Source organism: Nicotiana tabacum, chromosome 22, assembly GCF_000715075.1.
Source record: "Nicotiana tabacum cultivar K326 chromosome 22, ASM71507v2, whole genome shotgun sequence".
NCBI classification, from domain to species: domain Eukaryota; kingdom Viridiplantae; phylum Streptophyta; class Magnoliopsida; order Solanales; family Solanaceae; genus Nicotiana; species Nicotiana tabacum.
Window position 1 is genome coordinate 41,231,793 of NC_134101.1, and position 21,551 is coordinate 41,253,343.

Sequence of the window (21,551 nt, forward strand, 5' to 3'; positions counted from 1 at the left end):
GAAGAAAGTTGTTACCCATAACCACACGAACTCAAATATATAATTTTCACTCAATCCCATAACCATATTCGTGGGTAAATTCCAGTTTTTTATCAAAACCTAGGGTTATTCATCTAAACCCATGATTTTCAAAAATTTTACATTTTAAAATCTACCCATAATCCATGTATTTAACTCACATTATATAGAAATTACTTATCTCAAAGTGAAAGGTGAAAACCCTTGTCCAAGAACTCCAAAATATCCCAATATATGAAACAAAATGAGTCAAAATAGCCTAAGTCCCGCATTAAATGGACCATTCTGCCTCCTGGACATTCACATCTGCGGTCCCTGGGCCGCATCTGCAAGAGGTTCATCGCAGATGCAGTCCATTCTTGGTTGGCCTAAGTACGCATTTGCAGAATAAGGGCTCTCTTCCTCGATGCCGCTCTTACGGTAGATGAGCAGCACCTGCGCTAGCTCGCGCTTCTGTGGTCGCGCATCTGCAGTCGCCTTGTCCGTATCTGCGGTTTCTAAGCTGCCTATGCTTGGCCGCTTCTGCGACTGCTGGCTCACTTCTGCGAGCTCGAACCTATAGCTGGCCTCCGTAGGTGCGAATGCACTAGAAGCAGGGTGCTTCAACTATGCACCCAAGGCCAAACGACCTCCGCGCTTTGTTTGAATGGCATTCGGGGCACCCGAACCCCCGTCCAAGCATACCTACAAGTTTGAAATAATAAAACAGACTCGCTCGCACCCTCAAAATGCAGAAACAACATTAAAACTAAGAATCACCACCCAAAACCAATAGGATCAACTTATGAAAGTCAAATTCATGCAACTTACTCTGAATGCGCTGATTCGTACTTGAACTACTTGGAATAACACCAAATTTTGCGTGCAAGTCTTAAATCACTATTGTCACGACCCAATTTCCCTTCCGTATGACGACGTGATGGCACCTAGTCTCTACAACTAGGTAAGCTTAACATTTTTCGGAATAATAAAATAAAAATAGAAATTTAACCAACTATTCAAAAATACACAACAAATCCCAAAACCCGGAACATTGTGAATCACAAACTACAGAATGAAAAAATCTAGTATCTCTATACATCAGCATCTAACAAGGAAAAATATAGAAGATAATGGACATGAGAAAGAGTAGAAGGGGACTCCGAGGCCTGCAGACGCGGCAAATATACATTGATGTCTCCAAGGCTGTCCCGGCTCACTGATAGTGCGGCTGATAAGGTGCACCTGGATCTGCACACGAAAAACATGTGTAGAGAATAGCATGAGTACACCACAATCGGTACCCACTAAGTGCCAAGCCTAACATCAGTAGAGTAGTGACGAGGTCAGGTAAATGTGCAGGGGGATATCCCAGAATACCGTTCCGTAGTCCCAAAGTAAATATGCAGTACAAGGGGATCTCACGGAATACCGTTCCGTAGTCCCAAAGTAAATATGCAGCGCAAACAATAGAAATACAACTACATCATGAAATCTTACGATTTAGACTAAGTACCAATTAAGGAAGAAGCGGGAAATTCACTAAGCATGCTGCACAGAGTTCACATAGGCAATTAAGATACGTAGACATGCTGTATTAGACTAAACAGGATAGCTACGCAAATGTGAATAACTCAATTAAGAATGAAAATAGATTAATACTCATAAAAATGGTATAACTCAAATAAATGGAAAACAGGTTGCTGCTCAGTAAGAAAATCGGGTTTTTCCACAACTAGCACGTGTACGTACTCATAACCTCACGTACACGACGCTCACATATCGCAATAGTTTCAAATCTTTAGGGGATTTCCCCCACAGAAAGTTAGGCAAGCCACTTCTCGAACCAAGTTTAATCAATCGGTCACAGTGCCTTTCCCACGAATATCCGGCTCTAAATGGCCCAAATCTAGCCAAAAGAAATTACATATCATAAATACAACAATAATAGACTCATATAATTAATGAAATCAACACTTTAACAAAAATTCTGAAATTAACTCAAAAATCGGTTGTGGGCCCCACATCTCGAAATCGGGTAAAAGTCACAAAATATAAACACACATTCGCTCATGAGTCTAACCATATAAAATTTACTCAAATCCGACTACAAATCCCCTTCAAAACTCGAAATCTTTGTTGAAGAAGTTCTTCCAAATTTCAACCCCAAAAATCCGAAATTAAAGAGGAAATTAATGATAGATTAGTGGGATATAACGATAAAGGAGGTAAGAATCGTTACCCAATTGATATCTCTGAAAATCCCTCAAAATCGCGTCCAAATCTGAGCTCCCTATCTCAAGTTTTTCTTAAAATGGAAAAAACCCCGTTTTTTGGAAACTTTAACACTGCCCAGCGATTCCTTAATCGCGATCACGGAAATAGCCTAGCGATCGCGAAGAACAACTTTGCTGCCCCAGAAATTACTCGACGCGATCTCGTAGAACACCACGCGAATGCGATGTTCTGGCTCCCCTACTCACGCGATCGCGAACATCCTCATGCATTTGCGATGAACAAAGCGCGTGGTCCTGCTTTGGTACACTTAACCCTACGCGATCGCGACCTTGTCTCTGCGTTCGCGAAGCACCACCTCACATCACTATGCGTTCGCATGCCCATGTCCGCGAATGCGAAGAACAATTCCATCCTCTGCCCAGCTAAGCCTACGCGATTGCGGATCACCCCACGCGATCGCGTATAAGGAAACTAGAGCTCAGACACCAGAAAACTTCAGCAACCTCCTAAGTCCAAAAATCGATCCGTTGGGCGTCCGAAACTCACCCGAGGCCCCCGGGACCTCGACCAAACATACCATCCAATCCTAAAATACCATAAGAACTTAGTAGAGCCCTCAAACTTCATCAATCAACGCTAAAATCATAAATCATCCTCGGATTCAAACTTAAAGAACTTGAAATGTCCAATTTCGACAACCGATGCCGAAACTAACCAAACCACGTCCGATTGACCCCATATTTTTCACATAAGTCATATTAAACATTACCGACCTACTCCAACTTGCGGAATCAGATTCCGATCCCGATATCAAAATTTCCACAACCGATCCAAAACTCCAAAAATCGACTTTCGCCAATTCAAGCCTAAATAAGCTACGGACCTCAAAAACACAATTTGGACACGCCCCTAAGTGTCCCAAATCACTCCAAAAACCGAAACAAAACCTCCCGGCAAGTCACAATAGCAGAACTAGATATGGGGGAAGCAGTATATAGGGGATCGGGGCTATTAATCTCAAAACGACCGGCCGGGTCGTTACAACTATACAGAACTATTCTCAAGCTCGGAATCCCAAACGAACCTCGATAACACCAAAGTTTACTCCAAACCAAATTTAAAGAATGTTAAAACCTTCAAGGTGCCAACTATTTATATTAAGCGCTGAAACACTTTCTGTTCATCCAAAATCCGATCCGAACATACGCCCAAGTCCAAAATCATCATACGAACCTATTAGGACCGTTAAATCCAGGTTCCGAGGTCGTTTACTCAAAGTGTTAAATCAAGTCAAACTTAAGGAACCAAGTGTTCTGATTCAACTCGAGCCCTTCGAAATTCCGAGCTAACCATACCCGCAAGTCATAAAACAGTAAAAGCACATACGGGGAGTCTTATTTAGGGGAACGAGGACTTACAAAGAAAAATAATCGGTCGGGTCGTTACATTACCGTTTATGGATTCTAGAAGGACCATGTTAATCTATAAGCCAAAAATGTGGAGGTTATGTTAAAAAAATCCTCTAAACTTTGCACGAAATCAGTTACACCCCTAAACAAATTGTAGTCTTAAGTACCCCCGAAGTTAGATATTTGATTGTTATTACTCCTGGACGTTAATGTGGCGAAGAGCGTAGATACACACACTCTCCTTTAGTCGCGTGAAAGTGAAAAAAATTTAAAAATTAACTTTGATAAGATGTTATATTTTTCAATCGTTTATATAATTCTTTATTTATTACAATATAATTATTCTTGCTTCATGTTAATATATAAACGTATACTTTATCCAATTTTGTATTTTTAATTTCTTCTTTAGATATAATGTCTATTTGATCCAATTGTATATTTTATCTTTTCGGATCAAATTTCTAAAAACGTTAGCTAGATAAAAATAGTTTTAGCTAAAATAATAAAGTACCAATTGTGTATTATTTGTTATTTTTTAGATGCAAATAACTATCTATTTAATTATGTATTTTTATTTTTGGGTCAAATTAATAAAAATAATGGCTAGAACTTTATTATTTTCTTGCTTAATTAAAAAGGTACAACCAACATAGGAGTTGTAATTATTTTGCAGAAATTCATAATACTTTTTGAAATGCTACCTACTATGGTGTTTAAGTAAATAAAATAACTATTATAGTATATATTGTTTTATTTCTTTGACAAGCCTACACATTTTGTTTCCCACTCAAAAAAATATTTCTCAAAACTTGGATAACGACTTCTAAAGTCATCTAATTGCTATTGTTTTAGAAAATATCGATAACCTCAACTAATAATTCTTTTAAAAATAATAATTTAAATAAGGAAAGAATCTTATATATAATTCCTATTAAGTATTAGGAGTTTCTAACTAACTCAAATAAGAAAATATTTCATAGTCAAACATTAAAAGAGTAAAAAGGTGAACGACATTTCGTTAAGAGCTTTCGTGCTTTTAATATAATATAGATATAGATATAAATATAAATATAGATAGAACCAGATAGATAGACTTGCATTCAGAAGTAAAATGAAGCAAAATATATAATAAAAGGGACGACAAAACAAAACCCCATACCAAAAATCTAATATCCCTCGGTCCCTCCTCTATCTCCCTTATCCACCACTCTCCTTCCCCAATTTCTTATCGTTCTTCAGCAATCGGTGGCTAGCGCTATTACAGAGGCAGATATAGTGTATACTCGACGGGTTTAATTGAACTCATAATTTTTGACGCTGAGTAAAATATTTTTTATAAAAAATTATTAAAATTACAAAAAATAGTAGATATGAACCCATAACTTTAAAAATATAATGGATTCAATTCTAAAAAATTTAAAAGTTGAACCCATAAGGTTTAAATCCAAGATCTGCCTCTGTGTGGTAATTCAAGGCCGTGAGAAAAAAGTATTCCACCGCTTCTCTATTCATGAACAGAAATTTTGACTTATTGGTTCGTCTCTTGCCAGGTAAGCTCATGTCTCTATATCGTTGGGTTCCTGAATCCTCTTGCACCTAATTGATTTGGATTTTTGAGTTCAGTTTTACGGTTTATTTCGTGAATGCGATAGATATTGTGCTTTATTTTTATAAATAGTGAGTGCGATTTTGAAGATTTGATATATTTTGTGACGTACACTTAATTGACTTGGGTTTCTGATTCAATTGTTTCTTTTGATATACAACGTGTTCAAGAGAAAAGTGCCTTTGGGAAACCGCAATCTCTTCTAATGCTAAATTGTATGTTTTTCTATTTTTTCCTATCTCTTTAAGTTTTGTGATGTTTATTTGAATACTTTCTCTTTTGTGTTAAAAACAGTTTAGATCTTTTTACAGATGATTCAATGCTAAGTTTTTGCTTATTGCATGATTCCTTGATTTTATTTATTACTAATGTAATGACCCGACCGGTCGTTTTAAGCTCTAGCGCATTTGTTCAGCAGTTTGAGAATTTAACTAGCTTCACTTCCGGTATATTGACTTGTACGTGTGGTCGGAATTGAATTTAGGAAAGTTCAGAGTTGATTTGAAGAGAAAATTTTAATTTCAGAAACTTTAAGTTGGAAGAATTGACTAAGGTTTTACTTTTTAATAAACGACATCGGAATCAAAATTTGAAGGTTGCAATAGGTTGGTATGATGAATTTTGTCTTAGGAGCGTGTCCGAATGCCGATTTGGAGGCTCGTTGGTCATTTCAGCGTCAATTGGCGAAAGTTGAAAAATTGGATAATTTTGGAAACGTTTGACCGGAAGTGGACATTTTGATATCGAGGTAGGATTCCGATTCCGGAAGTGGTAATAGGTCCTAAAGTCAAATATGATGTGTGTGCAAAATTTTAGGTCAATCGGACTTGATTTGATAGGTCTCGACGTCGAATGTATAAGTTTGAAGTTCTAAAGTTCATTAAGCTTGAATTGGGGTGTGATTCATGGTTTTAGCATTATTTGATGTGATTTGAAAGATCGACTAAGTTCGTATTGTATTTTGGGACGTGTTGGTATATTTTGTTAATGTTCCAAGGGACTCATGTGAATTCCATATGGTTAACTGATTGATTTTTGGACTTAAGAAATTCTAAAGCTGGGCAGCAGCTGGTGTGATTGCTTCTGCAATGTCTTGGTCGCAAAAGCGAGAACGAGCTAGCAGAAGCAAAAGGGAAAGGGTCAAGGCAGTGGTCGCAAGTGCGAAGAAATTCCCGCACTTGCGTAATCACAAAAGTGAGTATGAAGACGCAAAAGCGGCGGGTCCGCAGATGCGCGATTGGCCTTCGCAGAAGCACCTGCACAGAAGCGAAAATGCTTCCGCAGATGCGATGTATTACCTGGGCAGTGTACTCCGCTGATGTGCATTTTGGCTCGCAAAAGCGAGGCCGCAGATGCACTAATATGTCCGTAGTAGCTGAAACTGGGCAGAACATAAGGGTATCGAACTTGGTCATTTCGTCATTTTTATTTGGGATTTTTGGAGCTTGGTTCTTAGGAGATTTTGAGGAGTTTTCAACATATAACATAAGGTAAGTAATTTTCCACTTGTTGTGAGCTTAATGTAAGGTTTATATGTGCATTTAAGGATGAAAATTTAGGAAACTTCTGGGATTTTGGTAAAAATCCTAGAATTGGTAATTTTCGATTTTGACCTCGATTTTGGAAGTGGAATTAAGAATAAATTAAAAACTTGAGTTAGTAATGTTATGGATAATATTTATCTTTGAATATTTTCAAAATTTGGGCACGTGGGTTCGAGGGGTGACTTTATCGACCTTTCAAGCAGAGTTGGGAATTGTCTAAATTGATTAAATATGGGTGTTAGAGTATATTTTGATTGGTTTGCACCTTATTTGACTAGTTTTGGATCGACGGGCATCAGTTTGAGGTGTTTGAGAGGCTTTGAGGCCGGTTATGGAACTTTGGAGTGAGGTAAGTCTCCTATCTAACTTTGTTAGGGGGAAACTACCCCCAGGTGATGTGTTTGTTATGCGCTACTTGTTGCGGGGGCTATGTATGCACAAGGTGACGAGAGTCCGAATGTAGAAAGATTCATGTTATGTACGGGTAGACTTATGTTCCCGCCATACTATAACTGTACTATTTGAGTTATCTTTTGCCTATTATTTTCCTTTATTTTACGTTACGACTTGAGACTAGAGTTGTGTAGAGTGATAGACTTGCTATTGTAGAGATTCGACGAAGTTCATGATTAGTCGCAAAATAATTGTACTTCCCTCACGAATTTGTCCCGTGTTATGCATTCTTATTGATAGGTTTCTCTTAAAATTTATAACTCACACGTCTATTCGTGAGTGGGGTCAAGGACCCGTCAAAGCTTCTTATTTTAATGGGATCGGGTCGTTCTCCTCGGCAGGATAGATACATCTGTGGTTTGTGTCGTTCGACCCTCGATAGTGCACACATTATGATGGATCGGGCTGTACGCTTCGACTTGATTATGTACCACACTCTAATGAGAGCGGGTCATTCACCTCGGCAATAAACAGATGTATCTATGGTTCGTCAAATGGTACGATGGATCGGGTCGTAAGCCTCTGCATTTATATGAAATAATCTTATGAAATCGTGCGCAATGATTGGCAAGAAGCTAGCATATCTGTGAGCTTCCCCTAATTGAACTGTGATGACCTATCTGGAAAGATCCATAATATATATACTCCGATTGAGGAGCTAACTACTAGCTAATAGCTTGAGATATCTTTGAGAAGAGAGCTGTACCATATATTCACACTGTTAATTTCGTTTATTGTGCAAAGTGTGCTATCACAGCTCGAATCGGTAAGTTAACGCAAAAATAGAAATTACTAGGTTTACTTAGGGAATTAGCCTTTTTTGTAAACTGAAGTATAGCCCAGATAGTTCTCAATAAATATACGAATACGAGAATGTTATAACTTTACGCTTAACCGTCAACTATAGGTATATCATAGAGACAAATACTAACTATATCCAAAATAAAGGTTTAGAATCGAATTGGTACTTCTAATGTTGATGGCTCGAGAAGGATGATCTTCTTGGAGGTTTAGAGTTGGTGGCAATTCATTAGCTCCGGTGCTATAGATAGGGAGTTGGTGTAAGGCAGTAGTTGGGCAACAAAGTATGAGGGGGGACATGAAGGGAAGTGCCTCGCGATAGTTGAATTACTAGCAGGTCAAATATGAACAACAGAGGACGGGAAATTGCTTAAAAGAGATGGTTTGAACGAAGTAAGAGTGGTAGAGTAGCATATAGACCATGTGGTAGGAGAGCCACGTATCTTGAGAAAGTGTAGAACGGTTTGGGAGTCGTGATGGAAGGTGATTTGGTCTACGATATTTATTTAGAATGATTGTTACTATACGAAGAAAGATTGAATGTGGCAGAAAGGGGTTGCTTGAAATGGAGAGAGGTGTGAAGATTTGATTATCATTTCTAATGCAATATGATTTGAGTTTGGAACGTATTGTTGAACTTTCAGTGATGTCAATAGGGAAGGAACATACTTATACAGCTGATGGGCGAGGAAGGGTATAGGAGAATTTACTGATTACATGGTAGTTGTACCTAGTACAACATCGTTGGAAGATTTCGGTAAGGAATTCCACATGTGGGTTATCTTCTATGAGCAGGTTAGCGGTTGCGTGATGTTGATGAAGCTTCTGTGAAGAATACTACTTGCTACCTAGTAAGAGGTTGAATATGTGATTGTGACTGATGATTCAAAATGTTCATCAAAAGCATAACAAAAGACTTCGAGAAGTTTGGCGGGTTAACAGTGCAAGATCATGGTAATTGAGGAGGAATCGTTGTGGGCTTTACATTATGTGATGGTAGCTTAAGCTAAATGGGGGAGCCCCACCGTCTACAATCGGATCACGTGGTTGTCAGCTTGTACAACTTCTGGTTATCGGTGCATTGGTGGATTATTTGTTGCTAAGGAAAGGAAAATATCAAGGGTAATTTGAGCAGAGAAATTAATAAATATGTGTTATATTCTCCCTTATCGGTTCACGTGTAGATTTTGGGAACACTCAGAGTTTATGCTTCTTGTGGATGTAATGTACAAGAAAAATAATTTAGTTGGTTGCTTCTTTGAGAGTGTGTTCATGTGGTAGCAGAGCGTTGAAGTTTGGTGATATTCGGGATCATTCAAAGTGGGTGACTCTCAATAACGGTTCTACTGGGTTCAAGAATTTAACTGTAGTACCTAAGGATTTCGGGTCAGTTGTGTGGTTAAGGATGGAGTTTTCACAGTGGATTATGAATAGGGCTTGGAGTGTTCTATGTTATCATCGGGTATGCGGTGCAGTATTGGAGGAAATGAAGAAATAGTGTTGGATTCACAGAATGTCTTATAGAATGGGGGTACCGGTTGGAGATGCTATTGTGTGCATAAGGAGAGTATGTCATGGTTCATGAGTGTTGAGACGGTGTAGTCTCATGACGCGGGCCACTCAGGATGAGTGCATATTTGGTTTGTTATGCTTTTGAATGGAACTGTTATTATTTTTAAGGCAAGAGGAGAGCAAATTGGAAGAAGTTGGGTCGATTAGTGATGGCTGAATCAACATGATTGTGGCAAGGATGAGTTCCTTCAGCATGTGAAGTTATACATGTGGTTTTTGGTTGTACGCGTGGGCTTGACAACCACCACAACTTGATTGATTTGGGAGGTATTTTATTTAAATAGACTCGAGGTGTTAATGGGTTTCAGAGGAGTCATGGTGGTTTAGGTCACGACTTGAAGTTTGTATTTTCTGCAGTTTGGGAATTCAGTTGCGTGTTGCATTGGCTCTTCTGAAATAAGCTAACTTAAAGGTTTCTAGTCAATGAAATGTTTATTATACTAGTAGTTCAGGGGTTATGATGAATTTGTGTATTCTCGCCTAGCGATATGATAGGGCAGCATGTGGCATAGGAATTTGAAAGTTGAGGATCAAGGTTGCGGTTCGGTGTTGATAAGAATGTCACGAGCTCGGATGAGCAGGGGAAAATTCAGATGTTCAGAGTAAGCTGGCATTTTCTTTAGTGTCACCTAAGGATGGTGTTCTGTGGAAGGAGCATTGTGTACTGATTTGCGGGTTCTTGAATTTCTTTACAGATTAGTACTGTTGGTGGTATGGAGGTGCAGAATTTGCTACCTGGTGCGGAAGGTCGTAGGAGCGTACCCCATGGGGATATTTGTATAACTGTGACATGCTAGTCATTTGATTGTTAAAGATCGAAACCAAGTACAGAGATTTTTGGTACTACCATCAATATGAGAGTTTATGCCGGGAAGGCACTGATAAGTAGGGATTTTAACCTATTATTTGCTCTCTTTTACTTGTGTTTAGGGCCAAAAATGTGTGAAGGTATTCCCGGAAACTAATGTAATATGCTTGCTTGCAGGGATTGTTCAAAATGAGCCAAAAGATATGAAACGTGGACCACATAAATATTGTGCGGCCGCGAAAGCTACAATGCGGTCGCGAGCACTATTTCGAGGTCAGCGAAAAGAAGATTCAGAGAGATGGTTTTTTGGGCCAAAACATGAACACAGACCGCGTCAGAAAGGTGCGGCCGCGAAAGTACATGCCTGGTCGCAATTGGAATTACGCGGACCGCAGTTGCTGAGGTTCAGAGAGCTTACATTTTAAGCAAAAACAAGAAGTGCGGTCCACGTCAAGATTATGCGGCCGCGAAAGTCTCCTACGCGACCGCGATGGAAATTACGCGGTCCGCGAAACCATGCTCAACCCAGATCCAAAAGTGAAGAACGCGAACATCGATCAGAATTACGCTGCCGCTAAAGCAAGAGTGCGGCTGCGGTCAGAATTATGCGGCCGCGTAACCTCCGCAGGGGTATTTTTGTTTGGAAATTTTAGCTTAGTATAAATAGAATGTTTTGTCATTTTTAGGTTGTTGTGTATTTTGGTGAGCACGTGAGACTGCTGGAACTTCCCTTTTGGGAAATTTTATATTAGATTCACCTTATAACATTAGATTTTCATCTTTTAATCTAGTATTATGAATTTTTTCTTCTTTTCATCTTTGATTTCTGCTATTTCTATGAGTAGCTAGACCATAGTTAGGGTTGTGACCCAACCCTAGTGTGGGTATTTAATGGGTACTCAATTTTAGGGCTTGAATGTTTATGGGTTAGTGATATTTAGCCTAGTTCTTGCTAGAATTGTAGAATTAGCAGTTGCAAATACTGATTCATGCCTTTATGACTTAGTCTCTTCTTGAGAAAGAGGGACTAAGTCTAGGAAAACTAGGCTAACAAGGAATTGGGGTGAACTCAAGAAATTGATAACATAATTAAAGGGTTAAACCTAGAGATATTAATACCCGACTTGAGCTAATATCACGTGACTTGCATGAATACCCATTTGGACTTGAAAAAGCCTAATTGGGCAAAATAACTCAAACTATCGAGAGGTATAGAGTGAGTACTTGGGTGTGATAGCTTTATTACGACCCTAAATTAATCAAGCTTACCCTAGATTCTTGCTACCCGTTACATATCCACCTAGTCGAAAGTCACTACCCTAATCCTTTTAAATACTTGAAAATCAACATCAAAAAAATATTGTACTTAGCTTTAATCATTGCATACAATAGAATAGAATTAGAAGTAGAATCAAATCCAAAATGTGTAGAAGTGTAATTAGTAACAAAACACGCATCTAGACTTAGTTATGAACCTAATTCCAAATCAATTAACTCCTTGTGGATTCGATCCCGACCTTGTTGGGTAAAACTACATCGACCATCCTCGCTACTCAACAATAGTGCAGGCTTAAACCTGATCTACTTTTGGCGCCGTTGCCAGGGAGTTAGATGGTCTTAGCTATATATCTAACTATTTGTGTGTTTTGTTTTTCTTTTCTTCCATTTTTCTAATTTTTCTGTGTCAATTGCTTTTAGGTTCCAAATGGCTCTTAACGAGGCCATCGTACATATTACTCGGGGGGGGTAGATGAAAATGAAGTGGATGAGGTTCATCTTGAACCTCAAGTACAAAGAAGAGGCCGCCCGCCTCATGACAACGTTCCAAACCCTCCCCCACCTCCTCCAAGGGCAGTACACCGGGTGTTTCCCAATTAAAGCTACGCAAGTGCAATTGTCCCGTGCCGGATTCGGGCGGGCAATTTTCAAATAACCAATGTCATGCTTACTCTATTGGAACAAAGGGGTTTCTTCACCGGAGCTCCATATCAGAATGCATATAAGCATCTCAAAGGTTTTATAGACACATGCTTGGGGAGCAAGCAGACGAATGTATCTAAGGACGCTTTGAGGTTAAGAATTTTCCCTTTCTCACTTAGAGGGAAGGCTTTGGATTGGCTTGAGAGGCTACCCAACCATTCCATCACCACTTGGGATGTGTTGGCCGAGAAGTTCATAGCAAAGTTCTTTTCACCGGGACATATGGCAACATTGAGAGATGAAATCCTTGCTTTTAGACAAGAGCCAAATGAACCGTTACATGAGATTTGGGAACAGTACCGGAAAATGGTCAAAGACTTCCCCAACAACGATATGACTAAAGCAATGATCCAACAAACCTTTTATAGGGGTATCAACACAACTAACCAGTGTGTGGTGAATCAGCTTGCAAGGGGTAACTTCATGAACACGCCATATTCAGAAGCATGTGAAATATTAGATGAGATGGCAGACACCTCTTCAGCTTGGCAGAGTTGACAACTACCATGAATCAGTTAGCCAAGGCACAACTTCAGCAGGTTCAGGGGCCAAAGCAAGTAAATGCCATGGAAGGAGTAAATGTAATGGTTAACAAGAGGAGACAAAGAGGTCAACAAGTTCAACACAAGCAGGATCAATTTGAGCAAAGTTGTAGTGGGTACAACCAAGATGACTCTTATGACGATCAAAGTGAAGAGGTTCAATATGTGAACAATTACCAAGGTCAACGGAGCAATGCTCCAAAATCAACAACGGTGGAGATCACAGGGAAACAATCAAAATTGGGGCAACCAAGGCCAAGGGAATTGGAATAGTGGAAACAACAACAATCCAAACAATTGGGGGAACAACAATCAAAATTAGGGGAATCAAGGAAATAACCAAGGCAATTGGGGTAGCCACAATAATAGTAATTGGAGAGGCAATGGAAACCAAGGGGGTGGGAACAACAATAATCAAGGGAACCGGGGGTCGGACTTTCAAAGGCCTCCGATGTATCAACAACCCAACAACCTGCCTCCATATCCGTCACAAGGGCAAAGTTCCTCCAACAATGAGATGGGACGGATAGAAAGTATGTTCAAGCAAAATGATGGAAAGAAATGCCGACTCCGATTCCCAAATAGCCTCCCACAACACTTCTATCCGCAACTTGGAAGTCCAAATGGGTAAAATTTCTCAAGCCTTAAATACTCGCCCTAAGGGGGCACTACCAAGTGATACGGTAGTAAAATCGAAGGGTGGAAACATTATGGGCCATGCTATATCGGTGACTACAAGAAGTGGTAGAGGTGGAGTTTCTAGTACCTCTAATCCAAGAAAGATCATGAATGGTGATGTGGTTGTGCAAGAAGAGTATGATACAAGAAATGATGAGAATGTGAATGAAGAAGTGAGGATAGACATTGATGAAAATGTAGAGGAGACACAAGATGGTGTAAACCCGTCAAGGGAAAACATGATAGACATACCGGATCCGGTAGTGCCCAAAACCAAGGCTCTTTTGCCAATGCCTCCTCCACCATATCCTCAAAGGCTTGCAAAGTAAAACAACGAGAACCAATTCAAGAAATTCATTGATATGATGAAAAGTTTGTCCATAAATGTTCCTTTGGTTGAAGCTCTAGAACAAATGCCAGGATATACCAAGTTCATGAAGGACTTGGTAACAAAGAAGAGGTCAATGAACTGTTAGATGATCAAAATTACACATAAAGTGAGTTCCATTGTGCATTCCATGGCTCCAAAGTTAGAAGATCCCAGCACCTTTAAAATTCCATACACTATTGGTAGTGCCGATTTCGCCAAAGCCTTTTATGATTTGGGAGCGAGCATTAATTTGATGCCATATTCTGTGTTCAAGACATTGGGGATTGGGAAACCAAGACCTACTTCCATGAGGTTGCAAATGGAGGACCGAACAATGAAGAGCCCATTAGGGATAATTGATGATGTGCTAGTTTGGGTCGACAAGTTCATACTTCCCGCATATTTTATGATACTCATCTGTGAGGTTGACTATGAGGTCCCAATCATATTGGGAGACCTTTCCTAGCTACAGGGAAGGCCTTAGTTGATGTGGAAGCTGGGGAGCTTACCTTTCGGGTGGGCGATAAAAAAGTTGTGTTCCACATGTGCAAGTCAACGAGGCAGCCTAATAGCAACGAAGTATGTTCATTTGTGCATTTTGTGACTGAGGTAATTGTTGATGACACAAGTGCTATGATTAATGTGGAAGACCCTTTGGAAGATGTGTTGTTGAATCCTGATGAGGATGACAAGGAAGTTTTGGTAGAATGTGAAAATGCTTTGAAAGAACTAGGATCTTACACATATGGACCCCGAAAACTTTCCTTGGACCTTGAGAACCAGAAGACTCCACCAACAAAGCCCTCAATCGACGAGCCACCCACATTGGAGTTGAAGCCCTTGCCTTCACACCTCATGTATGAGTTCTTAGGCCCTTGTTCCACGTTACCTGTTATTCTCTCTTCGTGCTTAACTAACGTGCAGGTAGATTCCACCTTTGCGGTGCTTCAAAGAAGGAAGAAGGCAATAGGTTGGACATTGGTGGATATTCGGGGTATAAGCCCTACCTTTTTCATGCACAAAGTCATATTGGAGGAAGATGCCAAACCCTCCGTGGAACATCAAAGAAGGTTTAACGAGGCCATGCAAGAGGTAGTCAAGAAAGAGATCATCAAGTGGCTAGATGCAGGGGTTGTGTACCCCATTTCTGATAGTTCAGGAACTTCGCCGGTACAATGTGTCCCAAAGAAGGGGGGCATGACTGTGATCACAAATGATAGAAATGAATTGATCCCCACAAGAATTGTCACCGGTTGGAGGGTATGCATGGATTATAGGAAGCTGAACAAAGTGACCCGGAAATACTTGCCGGACGTGCATATTATTGATTTTTGGATAGGTATTTTGGATATAACCAGATTCTCATTGCACCTGAAGACCAAGAGAAAACCACCTTCACTTGTCTGTATGGCACATTTCCGTTCTCAAGGATGTCATTTGGTTTGTGTAATGCACCGGATACTATATAGTGGTGTATGATGGCAATATTTACGGATATGGTGGAGGATTCCTCGAGGTGTTCATGGATAATTTTAGTATTGTGGGGGATTCCTTTGAATAATGCTTGGATAATCTTGATAAAGTGTTGGCCCGATGTGAAGAGACCAACTTAGTACTTAATTGGGAGAAGTGCCACTTTATGGTCGATAAGGGCATTGTCCTCGGCCATAAGATCTCCAAGAACGGTATTGAAGTGGACAGAGCAAAAATTGAAGTGATATCAAAACTCCCTCCTCCAACTTCCGTCAAGGGAGTGAGGAGCTTTCTTGGTCACGCGGGGTTTTACCGTAGGTCCATCAAGGATTTCTCAAAAGTGGTGAACCCTTTGTGCAAGTTGTTGGAAAAAGATGCCAAGTTTGTGTTCAATGATGATTGCATGAAAGCCTTTGAGCTACTCAAGTATAGGTTGACTACCACTCCCATCATTACTGCACCCAATTGGAGCTTACCATTTGAGCTCATGTGCGATGCTGGCGATGTTGCGGTAGGAGCGGTATTGGGGCAAAGAATCAACAAGATATTTCATCTGGTCTATTATGCAGGTAAAACAATGAATGATGCCAAAGTCAACTATACGGTGACCGAGAAAGAGCTATTAGCCATTTTCTTTGCCATGGAAAAGTTTTGCCCATACCTCATAGGTACAAAAGTGATTGTGCACACCGATCACGCAGCACATCATTATTTGATGAGTAAAAAGAACTCTAAGGATAGGTTGATGAGATGGGTTCTTCTTCTACAAGAGTTTGACCTTGAAATCATAGTCCGAAAAGGGAGTGAGAATCAAGTGGCGAACCACTTGTCTCGTTAGGAAGAGGAGGGGAGGCCCCATGATGGCCTCGAGATTAATGATTCATTTTCGGATGAACAACTCCTCTCCGTGTCTTTGACTGAGATACCTTGTTTCGCCGATGTGGCTAACTTTCTTGTGACCATCATTGTCCAGAATGAGTTCTTTTCAAACCAAAGGAAGAAGATCAAACGGGACTGCTTGTGTTATTATTCGGACGAGCGATATATTTTTAAAATTTGCAATGATTCTATTATTCGGAGATGTGATCTGGAAGAAGAGCAATTGAGTATTCTTGAAGCTTGCCATTCCTTGTCCTATGGTGGTCACTATGGTGGGTTGAGAACTTCTTCAAAAGTCCTAAGTTGTGGATTTTACTGGCCTACCTCGTACAAAGATGCTAGTGAGCTCGTTAGGTGTTGTGATGAGTGCCAAAGAGCCGATGGAATTTCCAAGAAGAGTGAAATGCCTCTCACCACCATCCTTGAGATTGATATTTTCGACGTTTGGGCATAGACTTTATGGGATCATTTCTAAGTTCATGTGGGAACATTTATATTCTTCTTATTGTGGATTATGTTTCCAAATGGGTTGAAGTTGTGTCTTTGCCCAACAATGAGGCGCAGAGTGTGGTGGCTTTCTTTAAGAAAAATATCTTCACAAGGTTCGGCACCCCAAAGGCTATCATTAGTGATGGGGGTTCTTATTTTTACAACAAAGCCTTTGACACTTTACTTTCCAAGTATGGTGTCAATCATAAGGTGTCAACCCCCTATCATCCCCGGGTAAGTGGACAGGTTCAAGTCTCCAACAGGGAGATCAAGAGCATTCTATCCAAGACTATCAATGCAAACCGGACTGATTGGTCAAAGAAACTTGACGATGCTTTAGGGGCCTATAGAACAACTTACAAGACTCTAATTGGTATGTCTCCGTACCAGTTGGAATTTGGGAAAGCATGTCATCTTCCGGTTGAATTAGAGCACAAGGCCATGTGGGCGCTGAAGAAATTGAACCTTGAATGGGATGTAGCTGCCAATCTCTGGGTATAGTAACTAAATGAACTTGATGAGTTCCGGTTCCATGATTATTCCAGCTCGTCCTTGTATAAGGAAAAGATGAAGAACTTACATGATAAGTATATCCGGAACAAAGAATTCAAGGAAGGTGACTTGGTTCTTCTATTCAACTCTCGATTACGGATGTTTCCGGGAAAACTCAAGTTGAAGTGGAGTGGTCCTTTCGAAGTGCTACATGTGACTCCTTTCGGTTCTCTAGATTTGAAAAAAACGAATGGGGAGATCTTTAGAGTCAATGGGCACCAAGTGGAGCACTACCTTGGCAAGAGTGATGATAGCCACGTTGTGGAATTGATCCATTTCAAATGATGATGGTAACATGCGTCACGCCGTGATGTTAAATCAGGCGCTTCTTGGGAGGCAACCCATGTGTTTTTCTTTCTTTTGATTTTCTTCGTAGATTAGACATTATTTTGGACTAACTGGTTGTGAAGTGTATGTAGGAATTGATTGTGTAGTGTAGGAAATTGACAAGAAAAAAAAACAAATTTGGCTAAATAGTGAACTTTCACGGACCGCATGAGCACTTCGCGGCCGCACAATTCTGCGCGCGGTCGCGTAGCTGAGATGGGCAAAATTACAACTCTCTGAAGTTGTCCTGTCAAAATTCCTTCAGAGTTCGCGACCGCATTCAAATTTTCACGGTTCGCACAAATTGTGCAGCCGCAACCAATTTTTTGCGGACAACACCCATGAATCTGAGTCAGATCTACAGAAAGGTAAAGAGTGAAGATCGCGACAAAATTTCGCGGCCGCACTCAGGTAAGGCGGTGGGGTCACTGGGTTCTGAATATAAATAGGAGTTCTTGAAACTTTTCAAACTTTACGAACCCTAACCTCTAAAACTCACATAAAGTACTGTGCATCCTCACTTGGTTTCAAACTCATCCTATTCTCATCAATTGTCGATTTCCTACCACATATTACAACTGGTATGTTCATTTGAATAATTTGATTTTATATTTTTCTTTTCTTTTCTCTTTGTTTTAATTTTTCTTTTTAGATAGGGTTAGAATCATGCCAAAATGTCAAATTAATGCTTAATCTTTGGTTAACAACATATGGGTAGTGTTTTTAGGCATAATGGGGGTTGGGGTTAGTAACTTTGCATGTTTAATAGCTACAATTCTTGAATAATTAGTGAAAACCTTAGTTTTATGTGTTCATCACTGCCGATTTATTTTCTGGCTGCGTCCAAAATTACGTGGTCCGTGATACCCTAGCTTCAAGGCACTGATGGTTGTTTAGAATTTGCGGACACAATCATTTTTGTGGGGTCCATGATTGGTCTTTCGCGGTTGCACCGAATGTTTCGTGGTCCGAGCGTTTGAACTTCAGAGACTCTATCATTTGCCTTCGCAGCCGCATTCATTTTTATGCGGCCCGCGATTCATCTTTCGCGGCTGCACTCTTTTTTGTGTGGTGTGCGGGTGATCAAGTTCAGAGAGACACTAGTCTGAGCCTGGCCTCTTCGCGGCCGTGTTCACATTTACGCGGTCCGTGATGGGCAGTTCGTGGCCGCACTCATTTTTGTGCGGTCTGCGATGCCCTGTTCTGAGAAGCATTATTTTTCATTTCATCCGTACTGCTTTAACACATGATTGAACCCCAATTCTAACTGTCTTTCACTACTTGTGTGTTGTAGAAAATGGTGCGTTCTCGTGGGAGAGGAGACACTTCAAAAGGGAGGGTAGAATTCTCCTGAGGCCGGGGTAAAAAATTGCAAACCATCCCCTGAGCAGCCCAAAGGGTAGTAGGCAAAAAGGCTACCCTCGTTAGACCTCATGCTAACTCCTCTGACACCAGTGAATACCTCTCATCCATGGAAACATCTGAGGGGGATTCTGTATAACCACAACCGGGGTACAATCATAACAATTCTCCGACATATTCCATTTAGTCGATGGACCTACCTCCTCCTCTAGTTCTTCTGATGGATCAGAGGGAGGTAGTTAGGTATCCTAACCATCTTCCCCACCTGCTACAACAACTGCCCCAACAGCTACCCCAAGCATTTTAGATAAGGATGATGACGGGAGAGGGGGTAACACAATTATGGGAGGCCTGGCTAGATCAAAGAGGCTAGAGGTGTGGGATGATAGATTTGTAAGTGAGAAGGCGTATGGAAAATTTCGGGAATGGTGCCCCAAAGGTAGCTCACTCTTGAGAGACAATTCATAACCAAAGACCTAAGCCAGCACAATACGAATGTCCTACGACAATTTACGTAAAGAAAAAGATGGAAATGGTTCACCTGCCGGATGCATGATGCAAATGAATACCTTGTCAAGGAATTTTATTCCAATGTTGCCCACATCAAAATGGGTACAAAGGTAACAAAGGTCCGGAACTTGAAAATCCAGTTTGATGGCCACGCACTGAACACATATGTAGGGTTTGAGGATGTCGAGGCACTGCAATACCTGGAGAATATAGCATTCAGTGATCCAGTTCGCCCATGGCTAGCTAAGATACTTGGTATTAAGGGGACAATATCTGCATGGCTCACAGCAGGAGTTCAAATTGTCAGAGCCACCCTTAACTTTAAAGCAAAAGGCTGGGCAACATTCGTGTGCAGCTGTCTTGACCCGTGCCAACATGAGAATGCCCTTCCACTCCCCCGAGAAGTATTGGTAGCTTCCATCATAGCCAGCTATCCTATTAATATGGGAAACTTGATGTCCTACAACATCTCCAATGCAGTCCAGAAAGAAGAGAGATTGTATCCCTACCCCAACTCCCTCACAGAGTATTTCCAAGACCAAGGGGTAGAGCGGAGACATTTTGATGTGGAAGTGAAGGCTAAAAAGCCTTTCTCATTATACCACCTCCAGGGAGCAGAAAACCCTAAATTCAGGGGTAAAGTCACTACCTCCACTGTCCAGTCTAAAGAGCTAGGGGTAGTGGCCACCAGATCAGTTGTTGAGCCCTCCACATCAATTAGTACTTTTACAGGAGAAACTGCCATGCATTCTCCTTCCTCCAGATCTTCCCTCTCAGTGCCCACATCTTCTACCTACCCTCCGACTATATTGCAGGTTTCACAGACACTATCCAGTCTTAACAACTTGATGCAGGCAACTACCACAAAGTTGACTCCCATTAGAGCTTCAGGTACCTCCATCAGTGGAGGACTCTTTGAAGAAGATTCTGGAAATCCAGAAGAAGATTCTGGACCACCAGAAAAAGATCCGGGAGACTCTTGATACACATGGGAAGATTATCAAGGATTTGGGGAAGTAGGTGAAGAAGATGCGTAAGACTCAGGCATCTAAGGAGTCGGTGGACAAGTTGTGCAAAGAGGTTGAGAAGATTGCTTCTGATGGTGATATTCCACTAGACATGCTCATGGAGGAGACAACCCCAGCAGCACATACAGCAGAGCATGAGGCATCAGATGCCACAGCTGGCCAGCCTGAGGAACCGGCTGCCACTACATATATTGCTGACAAGATGATCCAGATGCTCAGAAACCCCATGGTCCCCCAGTCAGAGGATGTGGAGATCCAGTTAGAGGACACGGAGGGAGTTGATGATCCTAGGTAGTCTGAGGACCCCACTCATGTTCCTGACCCGATGTAGACAGAGACCATCTGGGGAGTACTCTTTACTCTCTAACCTTTTCCTGATCTCATTTTGATATTAGCATTGAGGACAATGCTAATTTTTTATTTGGGGGGGGGGTCCATTTCGATTTGATTTATGATTAAATTCGGTATGTAATAACTATGATACTATTTTTCTTTATCTTTATTTACCGTCATTTTCACTTTTGGGATGTATATAATTTTACCATTCGATGTATATATTCATTTCCATTATGTATATATTCATTTACTCCATTTTGTACATATTCAATTTGCTTTCCGTAGTTTACTTCATAACTTCTTTTGTTATTTTTCCTTAATAGCTTAGCTTCTTATTTCCTCTAGTAGCTTCTTTTTAAGTTTTTAGCTTCTTTTTACATTTTGTGTGAACAATAAGCCTTTGGTTTTCTTAATGCCACGGTTCTTTCCAAAGGTGGATCTTGTGTGAACCGGGTGGCTCTTCCCAACGATGGATGGCGTGACAACCTTCTTAGGGGATCGAGTCCATTTTCTTTTTGTTTTGGTTTATATAGTAGTAGTAATGAATAAAAGTGTCTCAAGCAGGCTTCACTTCGTACTAACACATTTACCTTCAAC